The sequence below is a fragment of the Protopterus annectens genome, chromosome 13.part0, assembly GCF_019279795.1.
Source record: "Protopterus annectens isolate FY-2018-M chromosome 13.part0, PAN1.0, whole genome shotgun sequence".
In the NCBI taxonomy this organism is placed as follows: domain Eukaryota; kingdom Metazoa; phylum Chordata; order Ceratodontiformes; family Protopteridae; genus Protopterus; species Protopterus annectens.
The window spans coordinates 295,015,856-295,035,922 of NC_056747.1; the positions used below are offsets into that span (position 1 = coordinate 295,015,856).

Sequence of the window (20,067 nt, forward strand, 5' to 3'; positions counted from 1 at the left end):
CTGTGGGCTACTTATTAATGGTGATATCGAATGGTGATATATTCTGTCTGCTACAGGCTGTTGAGGGGAGATCTATACCTGGCATACAGGACATTGTCAGACCCCATTCTGATGGACCTCCTGCATATCCACAAAACAAACAGCACCAAAATTACCTGTTATAAAGACTTGAACTTTGCCTGTGATATAAATAGGACCTGCTGGAGAGACAGGTATGTATCCCAGAGACTACCCCATCTGTGGAACAGGCTCCCCATCCATGTGAAGCAGAGTTCCTCCCTAACCCAATTCAAGTGTAATTTGGACAACTGGATAATCCCTGGCTTGGCACCTATGAATCTAATGGACACAAGTAACCTGTAAATGGTTTATCTCCCAAGCCCCTGCTTACAATTATCAAGTGTACCAGATTTAGGATGCATGGCTAGGCTTAAAAGGGACCTTGTAGTCATTAGCCTAGTAAACATCTATGAAGACCAGCTCTGTTGTGCATGTGTGGTGATCCCTGACTGTTTTGTACAGTTAGTATTTCACCTTTTTATCCTAAAACTCTTGCAACCATATTGCTTCTTTATTTCCCTATTAGTATCGCACCTTCAAAGCTCATGACCTTATCTGTGACTCAAAGTCCTTATGTTTTTCAGAATACTTTCTTTACCCGTTAACATTCAGACCTTCAGCAAAAGGAAAGGAGTCTCCTGTGTCTGACGCCATAAAAGAAACTCCTGTTGCCAATCAAATACCATGCATACAGAAGCAAAAATCACTATGAATAGCAGGTATAAGGGGTGCAACATATTAAGAGCTAAATACCAAGTACCTTGTATGTTGAAAAATGGACTACATTATAATCGACAAACCAAATGTATTTATAACACTGTGAAAAAGATATCACGTATATACAAATTCCATCAGACATCTCACGCACATGCCCATTAAGAAAATGACAATGCACTGCTGAATAACACACCAGCTACTTCTCCTGTCATTACATACAAAGATTTACAAAGCTCTTAGCCAATTAAGTGCCTTCACCATTTCAAACCAAATCATAATTATAAAAATTACACAAGAACACAGATAGAGTCACTCACATGCAACTTCTAGCTCCTAATGGCAAGGTGGGATTCGGCAGCTGACCACAAGGCTGTTCCCACAATCACATATACCAGCTGACATGCTGACATAGAAGATCTGAACTGCTAATATTTTAAGTTTAGCATAATAAGCAGTAAGGGTAAGTCCTGCTAATCTTTCTTTTTAGCAAAGTTGCAAAATAAAAGCCCAGTGAATTTGCTTAGGTTATATAATAACATGAATCAAAACACATTTTTTTTAAATTATACACTTTGTCTTATGCAGTGTAACATATTACCTTTCTCACAGTAAAGAACATCAAAGTTAAAATAAGGTAAAAAAAAAAAGTTGATGCTAGACATTTTATTCTGGCATTGCATTGCGGAAATATGAAATTTGATTAACAATTCAAAAATCGCTGTCTTAACTATGTGTCTGACTACTGAAATGGTTGCACTGTATGTCTGGTGACAAACAATTAGTAAATATCAAAATGACATACCTTCATTTAGCATAATCAGGGCAGTCTGAGTGCACCTGAATTTTTTTAAAGACCCAGTCAAGGTTTGTAAGATTCGATGCTGGCTACTTTCACTTCCAGTTCATAGCGCTGGTCTTTGACCAGTCAACAACTCCAAGACTTTTTTTTTTTACAAAACGACTAGTTGACAGCACCACATGGTCCCAGTGTTTATACCAGCATACACCCTTACTGCTCACCCCCTGAGAGACTGCATATGAAAAATACTCAATACAAGCCTTATTATTACAAATCACTTTACAAAACAGATGAAACTGAAACACATAAACGTTAAATTAAAGTTAAGAAAAAAAAAAGGTAAAGTATATATGAAATAAAATCAATTTTGGTATATAGATGATCCAGTGTCTAGTTAAAAAATCCTTAGGGTCAAGCAAGCAGCTTATATGAAATGATTGCAAGTCTACCCCCAGTTACAAAGGACCTGAAATAAGAATTAAGAAGAATTACACACTTTTTCAGTGGGAATGGCATTCACCTTTATCCACACTAGTTTCTTCTGGCAGGGTTTTATTCTACACGGTTCAGGGTTCCATTTGGAATTCAGCTACATTCTAAGTAACGAGCTCACAGGCACAGTCATCTCCATATCAGTCTCATAGAGATGAAAGCAGTTTATTTATATATGAAAAGCATCTTCAGTAAGATATTCAGCAAGCCTCTTTGCAGGTATGGATAGACAACATGACAGTAATGTACTACATGACCAGAGTAGAGGGTACCAGGGCCTGTCCTTAACAGGGTCACCTGATTTGGGAAGTGTGATGGACTGATCATAAATTCATCCTTCAAACTACCCATTGCAAACACATGGAAACGTTTTGCCAGATTCCCTGAACTGATGCATGCCCTTTGCGCACAATGTCAAATAAATATTCTTTTGCTGGATAACAACTCAATTGAGTACCTTAACATTAGAGTTGTTTATAATAGTTCCTCATGCTGAAACACAGAAGTTCTATTTCCAGGTTTATCTTCAGAATGCTTGGTGAACAATTTCCTCTTTCTGAAGTACTCAAGGTGTGTTGTGGGACCTTCAACACACACCACAAAGTTGCAACGGCTACAACAGACAAAGTAAGACATCCTTCAAGAAGGTGTTCATAACAGCCTGTCTCATTTGAATAAGGACAGTGACCACAACAATGACCCACTCAAAATTACAGCAAGATATATGAAAGTCCACTAAAGAAGCTGTTGTAAGGGGCTTAACTACAAACTCCTTGAAACAGGAGTTAGAGTTCTGCAAGCTCAAGAGCCTTATAGACATGATAGTGCAGGCCCCAATGACCAGTCTGGGGGAAAAAGAGCATCCTTACACACACCCAGTTTAAAGCTTTCAACTCCTTATTCAGCATCAAAGTGGAATGGTGTGGCTGCTGGTACCTATGCTTGACGGGATAGTACTCCAGTCCCCCAGAGAGTACAAACTTCTTAACAGCTAGAGAACCAGAATCTGGGTATTTCTAGGCTGCAAAGGCATCAATGTTCCTCAGCTTTTAACCCCAATTCCTGGTTCAGCCTCTTTAGGGATGAAGGCAACAGGTTTGTCCATGGAGGACTCCATGAGCCTGAGAAGCTCAACAAAAAAAGGATCATCTGAGCGAAAGGTTTTGTTTTTCTTGTGCCTCTCAGAAGCTCAGACCTTGGATCCCCTCAGAATTTTCCTCTCTGCTGGATTGTAAGTGGGAGAGAGACTCCATCATACAGACTCAGGACGTTGGCATTCTGCACTTGTTCACTGCCTTGGGAGTCACATAATTGACACACAAACACTGTAGGCTGAGTTGAAGTCTGACAATATGGGCTTCATTGACCAGTCTTCAGTACAGTGTATGTTAGAGGCTGTACCAGACTGACATGCCTGCTTGGGTCCCTGTGGGAACACCAATTATACTTTCAAATGGTACATTCCACCAATCACTTGGTCATATCCTGTCAGGACAAACTTCCAATGAAATGATTATTTTATTCAGAGAGTGACAGAGTGAAGGCTATTGAATAACATTATTACTCAAAAGTATGCTCTCTGATTGGATACAATAAGTGGAATATCCACTGTAAATACTGCATTACTCACACAAAATGCCTGGCCATGAAAAAAAGGAGAAAAAAGGTCAACTGAAGCTTCTAACTACCACACTTTAATAATAAACTTTTCAAAAATACAATAGACATGTACTAGCATTCAAGTATGACTATATTCTCAACTACAAAGTTAAACATTCACATAATTTAGCTGTTACCAACCAGTGAGAGATGACACTTGTATCAAGCACATGCTATTCTGGAAAATGAGTGGTTAGTCATAAACAATTCAAGGAACTTCTCAAGAGAGTTAAAGTACCTGCAGAGTGGCATTCCCTAATCTCCCTGCACTCAGGCTGAAGAATTAACGTACAGAAGGCAGGACAAAGCAAGACTTGTGTATGAAAATCAAAACACTGCTATGATTCTTTGCCAAACACCTTTCAAATTCTTCTTTAAGGAATTACTTGAAATAGTGCTGGAACATAAATTGGGGAATTGGTATGAACAATGGGACTTTCCTGTACACTTTTCAAGAAGTGGCCCCTATAAAATTCTTTAAAAAATACCTGAATTACTAACAAAACAAACAGATGAGAGCACAATTTAGTGAAGTATTTGAAAATACAGCACCTTAATACCTTAATGTTCTTATGTTACATTAAAGTGCCAACACTTGGATTTTAATCCCAAATTCCTGAAATGAGACCTACAACCCCACAAGCTGAGGATCTGTTTACAAGCTGCTGATCCTCTCAATATTTTGCATACAATAATTTTTCCTGACCTGATGAAGATTTTTCATACAACTAGAGCTCAAATGCAGTCAGCAGTCCTAATATAAGCCCAAATAATTTCCAGTAATGACAACAGTACTGCACAGACGTGGTTTCCTCCACAGCAACATATTTATATATTAGTGAAAGGGGTTCTTGTGTTTCCCTGGGGCTTTGCTTCAATCCAGCTTAGTGCAGGATGGTTGCCTAACTCGCTCAAAGTTCTGATGAATTCTGAGTACTGCAGGCCTGAGCAGAATTCAGAATCTCCTATTCTCTGGTCCAGTTCTCTAATCATTAATTATATGACTTCTGCTGACTGTCAGTGACCCATTGAGATACTGTATGTCATTTTGAGACAGCCAAGAGTGGAAGGGGACAGTAACAAAATCACTTGTTTAACGTCTTGAACACGCAGTTCAAACAGCAGCTAGTTAATGACAACTGCAGCTAACAGTATACTGCAGTACTCATACTGAAACAAGAATAACATATTTTACAAAGTATGCAGCATTATACAGCCGCGGTGGTACGGTGGTAGCATTGTTACCTCACAGCAACAGGTTCTCCCATTCGATTCTCGGCTGGGCTTGGGAGTGCCTTGTGTGTGCAGTCTGCATGTCCTCCCCGTGGTTGGGTAGCTTTTGAAAGACATGCGTGCGTAAATGGGCGTGCCTTTGTTGAAGGTTGAGCGTTGAGCTGGCACCTCCGAAGCCGAAAGACAAACAACAACAAAGTATGCAGCATTAACAGTGTAACTAAATATAGGACATAGAGGTATCAGAAGGAAAATTGCCAAGGAAGAAAAGAAGTGTCTGCAGGGCTAAGAACAGCATATCACAGCAAGATGATCTCTACTCTGACATAAGTGGAATGGCCTTTTACAATGCCCCCTAATCCCAATACATACCGGGATGGCCCGTTAAGGAAAGGCTACTCACTTCAGTGGTTATTTCTGTAATTCTAATGAACTATGCCACAAACCACTGAACCAGTGGCTGTTTTCAGATAAAGCTAAACAAAAAATGCAAAAGGAGACAAGAGAGTTTCTAGCATCTCTGCTAGTAGGGTACGTCTTTCCAAATCCATTTGTCCATCTAGTATTTTAAGGATCTTATGCATCCATTAGTACAGGTTCTTTAAAACAATGCTAAATATCAGCAGTGTCACATACCACAGTATATTTTTCTTCCTGGCCTCATGAGTATTAAACACACACATATACACTACTAAAATATTTTTGACTTTTTGATTTTATGACTGTTCCTGCCTCATGACATTTAATTCACCTGAGACATTCTCTGTTATTACTTCTGTAAGTTTCTACAGACCTTCTTCCAAACAGAGGAAGCTAAAGTACAGGTGTTAATTTCCCACACCAGTAATCACATCCACACACTGCTGTGGTAAGTGGAATGCAGCCTGAGCCAGAACTGGGATGTGATTTGCCAATTACATCTCAAATTTCATTTTCAGCTTTCCCGGTTTTACACTAGGAATGATAAAGTCTTCAACCCACTTGTACACAGGCAGACCCAAAGGTAATACGCTACACTCCTTCCTTCAAGCCTGTGACGTACCTACTTCTGCTACTCAGCAGTGCTACCAAATCTCCATGTGTAGCAGCCAATAACAGAAATGGCCATGTTCTCCACTTCAGGATCTGCTAAGTGACTGCTATAGTTCTGCAGTCACTGACTGACTGAGACCTGAAAATGAACCTCCAGCATCCTGCAAACTGCAATACCTCTCTCAGAGGTCAGCAACCAGGGAGATCCTGTACACTGTTCAACATTTCCAGTAAGTGAACACTGCACTTTCTTCTGACCACTACACAGAAGGTGACATGCCTTAACAGACCAGCAGTGATTCGTTATGCATGGAATTTGTTGCTGGAAATCTTTATTGTGTAGGTCACTTATGCAGTCTATAAACTCCAACAAAACTAGCAAAACAGGAGATACATTATTTATTTCTGTACCTTGCAAGGATATCCCTATTTATTGATACATTTTCTTTCATTTACTGTTATTTCTATTACACTGTTCATAGGTTCATAGGTTCATACTAGGCTATCTGCCCAAGGGCATTTATAAGCCTAGCTATAGCCCATGTTATGTGGCTGCCCCACCCCTTTGAATTTGAATAAATATATCTTTTATTCTTTTCTGTGCCTCTGTCACAGCACACTAACTGAGGTAAATATGCGGGTCTATCTCCATCATCTCCCATCCCTTTGGTGGGCCAGCAAGGCCAGCTCTGCCTCACAGTGCATGGGCCGGGATTCCACAGCATAGGAGTAGAAGTCTCTGGGTGATGAATCATCCCCTCCTTATTTTCTATCGCGTTCTAAGGTCTAAGGTTCCCACTTTGTGGAATCTCCCGATCTAGATTAGATGAGGGATGATTTATTTTGAGGTATAAGGATTGACATCTACTCATATGTGGAGTACAGGTCACCTCTGAGGCACTGCAAGCCCTCTGAAGCTGCGTATGAGATTGAATAAAGCTGAGGTCGGGCAGTTTGGAGACCCTTTTGGACATTTTTTTTTTTTTATCCTTTTGTTTTTTAGTGTTTGGGCAGAGGGGCCTGAACGGGGTCATCAGGTACAATCATTGGTCTAATCAGTGCATCCATTGTACTCAATCATGGGGATGGGATGACGATGAGAATCGGGGGCGTGAATCTATCCTTCATGATCTGGTAGATGTGGTGAAAGTGCTTCCTAACTACTTTAGCAACATGGGTTTAACTAGCGTCTACTCTAGTCAACAGATCCCAGATCCCTGATGACTTTTCTGTGCTCAAGTGGATTGTCACCTATATAGGCTATAAGGGGGTGGATTGGTTTTTATATGACTATTATGGTTTGGCGCTTTTTTGCGTTGGCCATGGCCATGGCTCACCAGTCCGCCGTTTTTCAGAGGTTGGCTCTGGGCTGTGCTGGTGTGATTTGTGTTCATGGTGTTGGAGTGCAGTCATCTGTCAACTTTGTCAGCCATAACCCTCCTGTGTTTGCTGTTTGTTGTGTTTGTAAGTAGTAGATGCCGAACAAGAGTGGACCCAGGACTGAGCCCTGTTAAATTTGCCATTTGCATCTGCTCAAACAGCACTGTAATATTCACATTGTGAAGGTGGTTGAATATATTTAGCACAGTGTTAAGCCAATAATGTAGTACATGCTTCAACCAGCAGTCCTAGATTTGATTCCCTCGGTCTCCATTAGAAGGTTGTACTCTGATCAAGTCACCTATCTAGACAGTTTTCCCATACAGCACCTAAAAAGATCCACTAGCACCTAGACAGCTCATCCTGGTAACAAACAGGCAATCAAATACACTCAGAAATCCGAGTATCACACCAGCTTCATAAAAGCAATGAAAGAAAGAAACGCATACATCATTTCCATGAAGTGCTGTTTCTGAAGTTCACCATGCTTCAGTGCCTTAATGTGCAGTGTGCAACTGTTCAGCAGATGGTGGCATTAGGCACAAGGCCAATGGAAGGTTTAGCCCAGTTTGTTTCAGAGGACACAGCACTGCAGTCAACACCACCTCTAATTTTTTCCTGTTCTCATATGATGAGATTCAGAAGCAGAACAATATGGAATATATTGACAGACAAGCATGGCCTGCCCTAGTTAATCTGTCACTTTCCTTGACATCATCATAACAGCAAATGTTTCTCAATAGCAGCCTGCTGTAATCACCTGACTCTCCACTCTTATGTAAGGATTTCCTGCACTCTTCATCACAAGTGTTTTTCTATAGTTTTCTACACAGTTAATGAAGACATTTTTAGACATCTCTATGGAATCTTTCTCCTTAGTATATAACACGCTGCCTTCAATTTGCACAATTTTTCTTTTGAAACACTGTTGGCATCTCGAACTATTAGTTATTTTACGTTTCTCTTTCAAACCCCGTTTTGAAGCTACTCTTTTGACGGGTATATTCAGATCCTTAAGGCTATCCTTGCAGGGCTTAGGTCAAAGGGTTGCACCTTTTTCAGAAGAGTATAGTGGGACATTTCTTAGGTTCATAGGTGTGCACTAGGCTAATGGCTAGCCCATAGGATTACCCTGGCATCGTGCCACCCGACCTTAGTTCCCAGTGCCTCTGTCAAGTAGAGCCACTGGAGCAATATCCAGGTGACTTTTCTATTTCCCATCCACTCATCAAGATTTCACTTGAAGAGGGCCAGTGAGGTGCTCTGTTTGACATGTATGGGAGTCTATTCCATAGCATGGGCAGTCTCTGGGTTATGAACCTGTCCTTCCAGCACGTTCTGTTGATTGTGGTAATGAGGTTGAGGTCTCTGGAGCTTGTGGTGCAGAGGGACTAGGATTTCTTTAGATGTAGCATTTCTAACAGAGCTGGGTCAGACATGGCTTTGTAAATCAAGCAGAGATCACCTCTAAGTAGGCAATATGAGACAGAGAATTGTTGAGAGTTTTCTGAGTCTGGCCATACAGGACAAGTGTTTAAGGCCTAGAATCCTCTTTGTAAGGTACTTTTGTGGCCTTTCCATTTGTTGCAGGTGTCTAGTGAGGTACATGCCAAACGGGGCATTGTACTCAATGATTGGCCTAATGACGGAAGAGTAGAGGGAGACAATGTCCTCTTTCTTCCTAGATGCAAAACTCTTAGTATTGAGATATGCCACATAGAAGGACTTTCAAACCACAGTGGCAATGTGGTGGTCGAAAGAGAGGTTGCTGTCAAACTGTGTTCCTAGATCTCTTAACACGCCTTCTGTGTTCAGTGGACTACCATCGATGTGGTAATTCATGGGAACCGGGTTTTTCCCAAAGGGAATGACAACACATTTTTTGGAATTGAGCTTAAGGCCATGGTTCTGACACCAGTAGTTGATCTCAGTGAGGCCTTTCTGTAGGATGTCAACATCACTTGGGGAGTTAATAATAGCTCCCAACTTGCAATCGTCTGCAAACGTTGTCAGCCAGAGTCCCTTCGTGTTGGCCTGGACTTCAGAGAAGTATATACCAAACAGGAGAGGACCCAGGACTGAAGAAATATGAGTTTGCAGGAAAGCCACATTACCAACCAATGCAAACAAATTTATTAGCAAAATAAAGAGTGAGTCTCACAAAACTGTATTTATTTCTGTTCAGTATAATACTAATGTGCACTCATTTTTCACTGTCTCTATAAATTCAGAGTGTTTGGGCGCCTCCTGGCTGATTCCAATTCTGTTTAGCAACAATTGCTATTCTCACTTATGTACTAAGTGTTTTTTGCTTGTATCTAGTGCAACCCAGTCCAAGAAAAGTACTTTTACTTAAATAACTTAGATAAGTGCATTTTTAAATGTACTTCTGCTGTTTTCTTGAATTATTTATTTCCATTTTAAGATTGTAAAGAGCATGTGTTTTCCATTTTCATTGCTTTTGGATTTACTGCTTGAAATTTCACTTAGGGTTTGTTTCAGCTAGCTGCTGAATTAGTTTCTGTTAGCTTTTCATTTTTAGCCAACTATTGTGTTTTTCTACATTAAGAAGACTTAAAATGACTTATCTAGTGGCAGTTGGGGGAGTAGCCTTGTCTGTCCATATTGGAAAACGCCCAAGAAGGCTTAAAGTGAAACTGTTTTATTGATCAGAACAGGACTTCTTAGTCAGATCACTCGGTTTTCATGGTCTCTATAAATTTGGAGCATTTGCATGGCTCTTGGCTCATTCTCACAAAGCTCGGCAATGCTGGTCATCCTCTCCTGTGTACCCAGAGTGTTTTTACTTGCATCTAGTGCAATCTAGGCCAAAATAACTACTTTTACTTGAAAAAAACATACTTCTGAAAGTTACTTAAGTGTACTGCTGCTGTTTTCTTGAATTATTTATTGCATTTATCTGCATTTAAGACTGGAAAGTGCATTTACTTTCCGTTCTTAAACATTGCTGCTGATGCCATAGCATTCCCCATATCTATCCTGATCAATAGGTCCTTAACAGTCGGTGCTATCCCCCTCATCTGGAAAATATCCCATGTTATCCCACTCCACAAAGGTGGAAGTTTTACAGAATTATCCAGTTATAGACCTATCGCCATTCTTTCACCACTGGCCAAAATAATGGAAAAGTGCATCCACAAACAAATTATCTACCATCTCATACAGAACCAAATACTGTCCGTCTCTCAGCATGGCTTTAGGCCACACCATAGCACCACCTCAGCTCTCCTTTCCTTCACTAACGCCATAAATCTAAACAGAAATAATAACTTGCTGTCATCAGCCCTCTTTCCAGACCTCTCAAAGGCCTCTGATATGGTCAATCACCAATTACTTATCCACTCTCTGAAATCTATTTCCCTGGACAACCATACTATACAGTGGTTCCAATCCTGAGTGGTAGACAACAAGCAGTACTATGGCAGGGCAAACTATCCACCCTGTTACCTCTCACCCTTGGAGTTCCTCAGGGCTCTATTTTAGGTACTCTTCTCTTTTCTATCTTTATCAATAACCTACACACTGCCATCCCAAAAGCAACCTGCATCCAATACGCATATGACTCCACTCTGATCTGCTCAGCCTCTTCCCCAACAGCCCTGCAAACCTTAACCCAGAATACATTCAACACAGTTGAAAATTGTTTCTCTAATAACAGTCTTCTGTTGAATCCCAACAAGACTAAACTGTTGCTCTTTGCCTCCACGTGCAGGTCCACACCACTTTCCTTTACTATAACATCAAACAATGGTACCTCTAGTTCCCCAAATACCCCTAAGAGCTTAGTGTGGCTAATAGTTGATAATAATCTCAAATTCGATCTGCACGTCAATAAAACTATCAAAACCATCAAGAAGAAGCTTGGCTCATTATATAGAAATAAACCTTTTCTAACCACAATAGCTAGGATCCCAATCACCCGCTCTCATCTTCTCTCTACCCTTCTATAAGCTTCCCCTATACTCTGTAACCTAAACAAATCACAGCTTACCAAACTCTCTCACTGTTACCACCATATTGCCAGATTTTCCACCGGATCCACATAAAGGACACATCACTGCCAAAACCTCAATCTCCTAAGGTGGCTAGAACTGCCAAGCTTACTTCAGTTCAGTCAGCTAATAGCAGCACATAATATTCTCAACCAACCCGAAAACACCGCCGCACTTAAAAATATCATAAAACCATATAGTAACTACAGACCATTACACTCATCCAACAAGCTGTTAATCCAAACACACAAAGCTAATAACTCAGCTGGAGACTCCCTGTTTGCCAACTATGTTGGCAAAGCTTGGAACTTACTTCCAGCAGACATTACCCTGGAACCCTCTCTAAGCCTCTTTAAAAAAGCCTCAAGCAGTATTATAAAATGCACTGGCTCTGTCCATGTACCAACCCCGATTAATCTCCATAACAAACTCCCTAACTTAACAGTACTGTATTAGCTTCTTGCCCACAAATGCTTGCAGTGACATTCTTGTTCTGTACATTACTTTGTAAATAATAATTGTTGTTGTAATCCAACTGTTTAATATTTTATATTCTACTACACACTGTTAAAATTGTGAATTCCTCTTGAGGGACACACCTTACTTTGTAATATTTGCTTGGCATGTATGTATGTTTTTTTATCTGTGCAATTGCAGATTTTCTCCCCTGTTAAAATTGTGAATGCCTCTTGAATGCCAAACCTTACTGACTTTGTAATACCCTTGGCATGTATGTATGTTTTTATCTGTATATTTGGAGCTTTTCTCCCCGGGCCTCTGCTGAAAATGGACATGTATCCAGTTGGACTATCCCGGTCAACAAATGTAAAATAAAAATAAATAAATTGTTCTTGCTGATGGATTAATTGTTTAAAATTGACTTAAGGGTACTGTCTTAGCAAATTATTGAATTAGTTTCTGTTAGCTTTTCACTTTCGGCTACTGTTTGTTTATTTTTACATTAACACTACTTTGGGTTTGTCATCTAATGAAAGAAGCAATGTTAACCACCAAAAATGTTTCAGATCAACTGTTTCATTTCACAAGTAACAATTTAGGCACACACTACCTTAAAAAACATCAAGAAATAATCCCATCTTGAGAAACAAAACTCGTGCAAAATTTTTACTCTTAATAAACAAATTCTGTTCAAAAGCCTAATAAATAGGCATTAACCAGTTTTAAAAACCATTATATAACTTTTAAAAATATATCTTAAACTATGGGCAAACACCCTCATAACTTAACTGTTCTTAAGGTCAAATGACTGACTTGTACTTACTTTGTCTAATTCCAGGGGGAATGTCTGCACCTAACTTTAATTGCCACCACAGTTTGCGTTTTTCTAAAATGGTTTTCCATACCTCTATTAGAGGTCTTTACAACCCTTTGAAAACAAACAAACAAAAAGTTTAAAATTAGCACAAGTTTTTCTGTGTCTTAGGTGTGCATTTTTTTCCTTCAGATTCTGAAGTGGTAATTGTTATTGATGAAAGAGCTAGATCTGAAGTTTTGTTTTGTAAGGTAAAAACTGTTAATTTATGTCTTTGGCAGTTGATGTTACTTTGTTCTGTTTTGGTTGGTTCATTAAGAAGTATTCTGCTCCTTGGTAGTTATTACTCATCTAGCGGCAGGGGGGGGTAGCCTGGTCTGGCCAAGCTGTAAAAGACACAGGAAGGCTTAAAATTAGGTTGTTTTATTGGCCAGATGGTTATGTAATCAGTTTAATCAGTTTTTATTGCCTCATAAATATGGTGCATTTGTGTGACACTGCTCGTCATGCAGCAGCATTTAGCAGTGCCTTGTATTTAATGCAAGCACTCAAAACTGTATTTTCCCTATAAAACTATGTCTGGAACTGTATCCAGTGAATTAATTGTGCAAAGTTTAACTACTTTGATTCCAGAAGAGCACTGCAACATGACTCTACTCCTACGTAGCCTAGTTTTTGCTTCTAGCCTGCTATTAATTCTTGTACCATGTGATGCCCCACCACTGGCCCAGTAATCAAGGAGCCTCAATCCTCACCACTGGCAACAGTGGTGGACATTCACTGGGAGGATAACAGGTACACACAAAGTATTTCCAGATGCAGCTCTCTGCATCAAGTGCAATTTTCCTTAAGAGCACACAGAAACCGCAGTCAGTCTGGGGGCTGGTTTTTTCCTCTTTCTCCAGATCCCCCAGTAAGACTTCCCACTAGCACAGCTATAGAGTTGATATCTCAACTGAGTGACCAAGCCAAGACGTACCAGCACCCTCTCTCTCGAACCAGTGCTTTGTGTCCCTACCCAAGTAGCTGACACACACACTCTTTGATGTTCGATTCACACACACACACACACACACACACACACACACACACACACACACACACACACACACACAAGATTGGTACAGGTTTACTAGCTATGCTCCCTTCTGCCAACACTATAAGGCAGTTATCACTGCCCCCAGTCACTCCTTGTCAGCTACTTTCAGGCCCTTAACAAAGGGTGTCCAATCTTACTGTGTAATATTAATATTAATACAAATGATAGTTTGACCTACAGCAAGGCTGTTAGGAGTGGCCCACACAGTGTCACCAAATAAATATGCAAGTACTGTCAAAACTTAAATATCTCTTTGCAGATCAACTACAATGAAATGTTTAAATATATTTAATAATAAAAGAACAAGAAAATACTTGGTATATACTTACAGCAACATCAGAATTCAAAATCATAGGAAATATTAAAAACAACATTGCAGGACAGTCTCAAATAAATAAAGAAAAACATCTAAACTAAGATTCACTATATTCCTGACTTAAGTCTAAGATAATTACTATACCCTAGTTAACTAACTTAATTAGAGCAAGACAGATGTTGTAGTGAATGGCTCTTGTCAGGTCCAGGACAGAATACAGAATGTTGTCTCACTAAGAGGTTCCTCAAATTAATATCACAAATATTACTGCTGGAATAGCTTGAAGAATTACATAATTTCTTGTCATCTGACTCTATCCCAGGTGAAACCCCCACTGCTGGAAGCATCGACCTGTGAAAATACACAAACCTCAGATCTTTGGCAGATGCTAGAAGTCATAAAACAATTGCATTCCTTCATACTTTCAGAGGTAGTAATTAGTACACTCCGAACATAATGCAGGAAGCTTCTCAGCACAGACTCTGTCTCTCTTGCTACATTGAAACTGAAAGATATCATCCTTTATAGTGCAGATATAAATTAATTAATTTTTTTTTCTGAATTTAACCTCCTACATTCAAGTTTCTACTACTAAAATATATACATTTAAACAGTTACAATATTGCATGTACATTTCTATTCTATTCCAGTAGGGCACAATGTGGTTACATTTTAAGCACAAGCACTTTATAAAATACATTTTTAACATACATCTGTTCAAACCTACTTTGATATACATATGGCTTACAGTTCTAATCCAGCTGTACCACAAGCATCTTATATACATTATATTGATATTCACAAATGACATACAAATATTTACAAAATTCCAGATAGCTGTGCTGACAGTATCTCCCTTTGTCACATACCACACCCTTGCAGTTCACATAAAATGGATCCAATATCACTGATATGGATATGCACCCAATTTCTCCATTGTTATTCTGGTGGGTATGGAAATCCAGAGACAATGTAGCAAAAGTCTCATGTTCACGGACAACCTACAAATCCTTAGAAAAACCTGATACAGTATGCCACAGACGTAATTACACAATGTCACTGGAGGCAATGCTCTCACACAGAAGCACTCAAAATAACACTGAGTTTGTAAGTAATGACCACACACACACACACACACACACACACACACACACACACACACACACACACACACACACACACACACGCACGCACACACACACACACACACACACGCACGCACACAATGTGCCCAATACACTAATAAAAATATGCTGAGGCACTTAAAAGAAAGCTTTCTAAACCCCAAAGATCTCCCAGCCACTTGTTCTGCAGCAATTATCCTCAGCAAACCCAAAAGCACTATCAAAACACCCACCAGCACATTCTATGAAACTCTCAATGCTGGCAACAAATAATGTTTCTCTGAAACTTCCTGCTCTCTGTTTTGCATCACAGGCTCTTGTGAAACATCACATTAAATTTTCATTACCCTAGAAAAGCTTGGTTTCACAGTCCATACTTCCTACATATGGACTCACTGATAATTAGTATTTCCCTTCAGTCAATTCTTAGTTGATCACTGTGCCTATCATAAGTGGTCCACATAGCCATTTTTCAAAATAAAATGAGACTGAGTCTGCCTGTTCAGTAACCATACTTGGGATCTACTTGGAACCTCCATAACTGCATCTCAAAGATGTACTGAATCACATTCTTGAAATGAACAATTATTTGCATGTGTATCACATGGAAATCTTTGTAGTACTGCTTCTAACGGTAACACTTAGATTTGGTTTATTAAGGCTGAGATTTGCACTGACATGCCTACTGAAGAATGAATCTGCTGATGTTTAAGATACGTTGTATAGTTATCGACTCCGCTCTGTTTAAGTTGTGTTGTATAGTTTATCTGTGGTCTTGCACAGCTTTGAAAATATGGAAATACACCACTGTTAAGCAACTGGCTGTAGGATGCCCTGGTGCACTAGTATAGAGGGACATTCCATTCTATGTTATGAAGCAATATTCTTCTGACAACTGGCCATGTCTGTGTACTCTGGTATGCCATAAGAAGCACACAATCTTCTCAAGCTTGTTACCGACACTAGCAGTATAATCTCATATAAATGAAACACTTCTAAATATTTCAAACATACATCCACCACAATCATGAACGAGTTTGCAAAATCAATACGGAATTTTTTCTGACTTCCTCCTGGAAATTCCCACGGATGCAATTGTACTTGTCATGGCATTTCATTTTCTTTTCCATATGATACGGCACATGCCCTTTGTGCATCTATTTGAAGCCTCACCTATGTCTAGCCACCACATTAAAACTTGCGTGTCAACGTTTTCATTTTCACAATATTAAGGTGTCCAAAATGCAGGTTTTCCAACAGTTTGCTGAATTTCTATGGAATGGTAATTCTTGTTACCCAAAGGATAAATCCTTTACTTACAACTCCAGTCTTCTTTTAAGACATACTTTAAAGCTCTCATCTACTCTACGAGTTAAAGCAGACAGAATGGTGACCCAAAGAGCCTACGTTCAAGTCTTAGTTAAAAGGTGCATTTCCTTAGGGTTGCACTTTTGAAGTGGCCCTTTGCCTTTAAATTTCTATATAGCACTTTAACTTGTTAATGGGACATGTTGATGTACTCTTCCCTTTCCCCTCGGACTACTTCCATGTATTGTGTATGGGGAGGAGGAACAGTTTGTTCCTGCACCTTGGCAAGCTATTGTGTTGATGTACTTGCTCTGCTCACTTTTGTCTGTCTGGTTTATGGTCCTAAAATTACTGCTTTGAATTTCTACACCACAGGTACTGACAGATATTTTGTTTTCCAAAATTCAAAGTTAGAACTTCTTTTTCAATCTGGAAATAATTCCTCCTAACGGAGGAGAATATTCTAGAAGCATGACCAAAAGTTTTTGTTTTTCTCAAGTAGGTTCATATGTTAAATAACAGCTTATTATTCTAATTATTATAGGACCTTATGAAGAAGCATCGAAAGCTATTGTAAATGCAAAGACTTTCTTTATAGTACACAAAATCATTACAGCATGTTAATAACTCTGGCATTTTTAAATGCACTTTGTTCCTGAAATTCCAACTGCTCCTTTAGTGACCTGCATGAGGCTGTTAGTGCTGTGCTTTGATTAGGTGCACATTTTCACAATAGTTTACTAAACCAAGAAATGGCATAAATGGGTGCACTACTTTCATGTTCTCAGAGGAGGGATGTCTTACTTTTTTATCCAAAATATGCCCCAGATAGTCACTCTGTAAGTTATCAAGTTCACATTTTGTTCACTCTCAGAGCCCAGTTTTGCAAATCTAGGTACCATAACATGCAAATCTTTCAACAGATTTTCCAACATTCTTTGGAAAATGGAAGCCGCAGAAATCACACTAAATGCCAATCTGTTAAACACAAACAAATCCTTGTACATCTTTGATAGTTACTTCTCTGAATCATCAAAAAATACTTGCCGAGAAGTACACGCAAAGTTAATTTTTGAGAATATAGTCCCACTTCTCAAAATGGCCACATACCTTTCCTCTCCAGGCAGCACAATTATTTCTGTAGAAGCAGCATAATTTACAGTCGACTTATAATTACTACAAACAAGTTGAACTGGAGCTTTAGTTGCAGCCCATTCACTATGCTTTGCTAGGCTTACAATCTTCCTCTCTGTGGCCTAACTGTTTGTCAACACTCTCTTTCATCATAAATGGCAAGGCCAGGTGCTTACACAACTCTGAAGGCATACTTGAACTCATCAAAATAGTTGCTTTCACACACTATGCAGCATGCCTAATTCCTCTTGAAACATTTCAACATGTAGTTCTAGTACTTCTTTAACAGACTTTAACTCACCCAAACACTTTTGATCCGCACTTTGTTTTCAGTTAGTACAATCTTCTGCAACAAGTTCTTCCCACTCAAAGTGCCATCTCCTTTTACAAGAAGGAAGGGCAGCGTCATTCTGTTTCTCATTGCATCGTCATCATAATCTGATCCAATAGTGACAAAACTCTCTGCAGTATGCGTGTGTTTAAGTTCTGTGCATTAGATTAGTATCTTTGGAAAAAAATATTTAGACAACTGGGTATAATATAAGTGGATACTAGCAATCTTGTACCAGTTTTCATTCCTACTTTTGCTTTGTTCTTCTCCTGAAGAAGACAAGCAACCCTTTTTATCAACTGTTTTTATCAATTGGTAATTCTACTCCCTCTTTAGAATCATACTTTGCATTCTTCTATACAAAATCTCTGCTTACTTAAAGACTGCATTTCACTAGCACATACCTGTCTTATAATATTCTGTTTTCTTAAAAAGTTACAGTAATGTGGGTTTTAATTCTTATTACAGTGTTTCATTATTCTTAGTTATTTACAGTTTATGCACTCTACCAACAAGTGTCATGCTTTATTTTTAACTGTTACATTATCTCTGCTTGCCTTTTCCATACTCAGTGCTACTCTGAATGCACTAGGAACTTTAACAGCTTTCTCTGACATTGTGACTAATAACTAACAAATTTCTTTAGTGCTTCATTCACATTTGCATAGATTACATACCTACATGGCTTCAGATCAGTGGCATATTACATCACAGTTTCACTGGCAGTCTGGTAGTAATGATTACAATTATATTTTCTACCACTGTCAATAACAAGGACTCAAACAGGCCCCTTTAACATTTCAACAACTTGCAGTTTATCGTAAAGGTTTTTAAGGCTGAAACAAGTTGCAAAGCATCTGTTCTGTAGGCTCACCCACAAAACTGAGCATGTTATCTATCATGAATAATTATTCCAATCTCACTTTATAAGCATAAGGAAACTAACCCTACAAATGGCACACTTTATTAGCTGAAACGCTGTGCTCATTAGCAGATGCACTGCATACAACAGCCAGACTCCATCACTACTTTTACTGAACCCAGTACAGCCAAAATTCTGTTAATCTCAACATACAACAGAAAGGCAACCTATAAATAAGCAAAGTTGCACTTACTTAGTCAAAGTCAGATCATAGCCAGCTTTAGGAATAGGCCAACTAAGCAGCTGTCTAGGGCGCCACACTAGCAGGGGCGCTTTTCCAGTAATCTGGATGCTGTAGGTAGACCAGGATGAGGGCACCGTGTGGTGTTGGGAGGCACTGTGGATACCTTTTGCCTAGGGCACCAGTTGACCAAAGGCTGGCCCTAAGTGAGATGCATATTTCTTTTGAATTTTGCAGTCCAGAAAAGCACTGAAATGAATCTTGGATGGCTCAGACAAGGACTGATTTACTGCAAGAATATAACTAGCAGATAAGTGAAACTTTCTTGGACATGAGTGCGGGCAACCTACAAACCAATGAGACAGTCATGCCATTGTTACAGCTCCCATAAAAACAAATGACAAAACAAAGGTAGGATCACTACTATCCCAAATGTTAGTGCATAAACACAATAGCACTAAAATGAAGCAAATATAACAAAAAACGATGAAACAACACCTAAAAAGGATATGTTTAAAGTAAACTGCCACTGTTCTGTGGTGCCAGCCTAAAATCAAACTCAGACTGTAGTCTTACGTTTCTTATTTTTATACCCTGGCTTCAAACTGCAGCCAGCTTTCAGTAGCAACATATTTAGTGACAGCACAAATATTCAGTTAATTTTACAATGTAAATCACACAGTATTAAATTAGCATAAATGACACAGGTACACATATCCTTCAGCATTACAATGTTCTTATGCTAAAAACAATTGCATAGTATTCACTTACTGTGTCTGCTGTTACCAGATACGGCTGCTTTAATGCTTGGGAGCATTACATTTTATAAGCTGCCTTCTGCAGAATTCATGCATTGTTTACTTTTATAATACTGACAGAATTTTCTTTAATGCATAACTTTCGGAAAGCACCACTTTATGGTTTGTACTTGTAGTTCATCCTGCTTACAGGTTTGGTCTCCTCTGAAAAAGATATTCAGGATTGACTCATACCA

The 20,067-nt window shown here is 39.2% G+C and overlaps 1 protein-coding gene across 2 annotated transcripts in view; it reads right to left on the reverse strand.

The window, feature by feature from the left end:
* The window catches only part of PIP5K1C (phosphatidylinositol-4-phosphate 5-kinase type 1 gamma), a 1,117,364-nt gene that overhangs the window by 1,002,819 nt on the left and 94,478 nt on the right, over positions 1-20,067 (reverse strand). The window contains exon 1 of one of the 2 annotated variants that reach the window (XM_044053872.1): positions 17,941-18,004. The exons of the other annotated variant lie outside the window; for it this stretch is intronic. The gene's annotated coding sequence lies outside the window, so the exon portion shown is untranslated. Of the gene's footprint in view, positions 1-17,940; positions 18,005-20,067 lie in introns of those variants that run through there. 2 annotated transcript variants of the gene reach the window in all.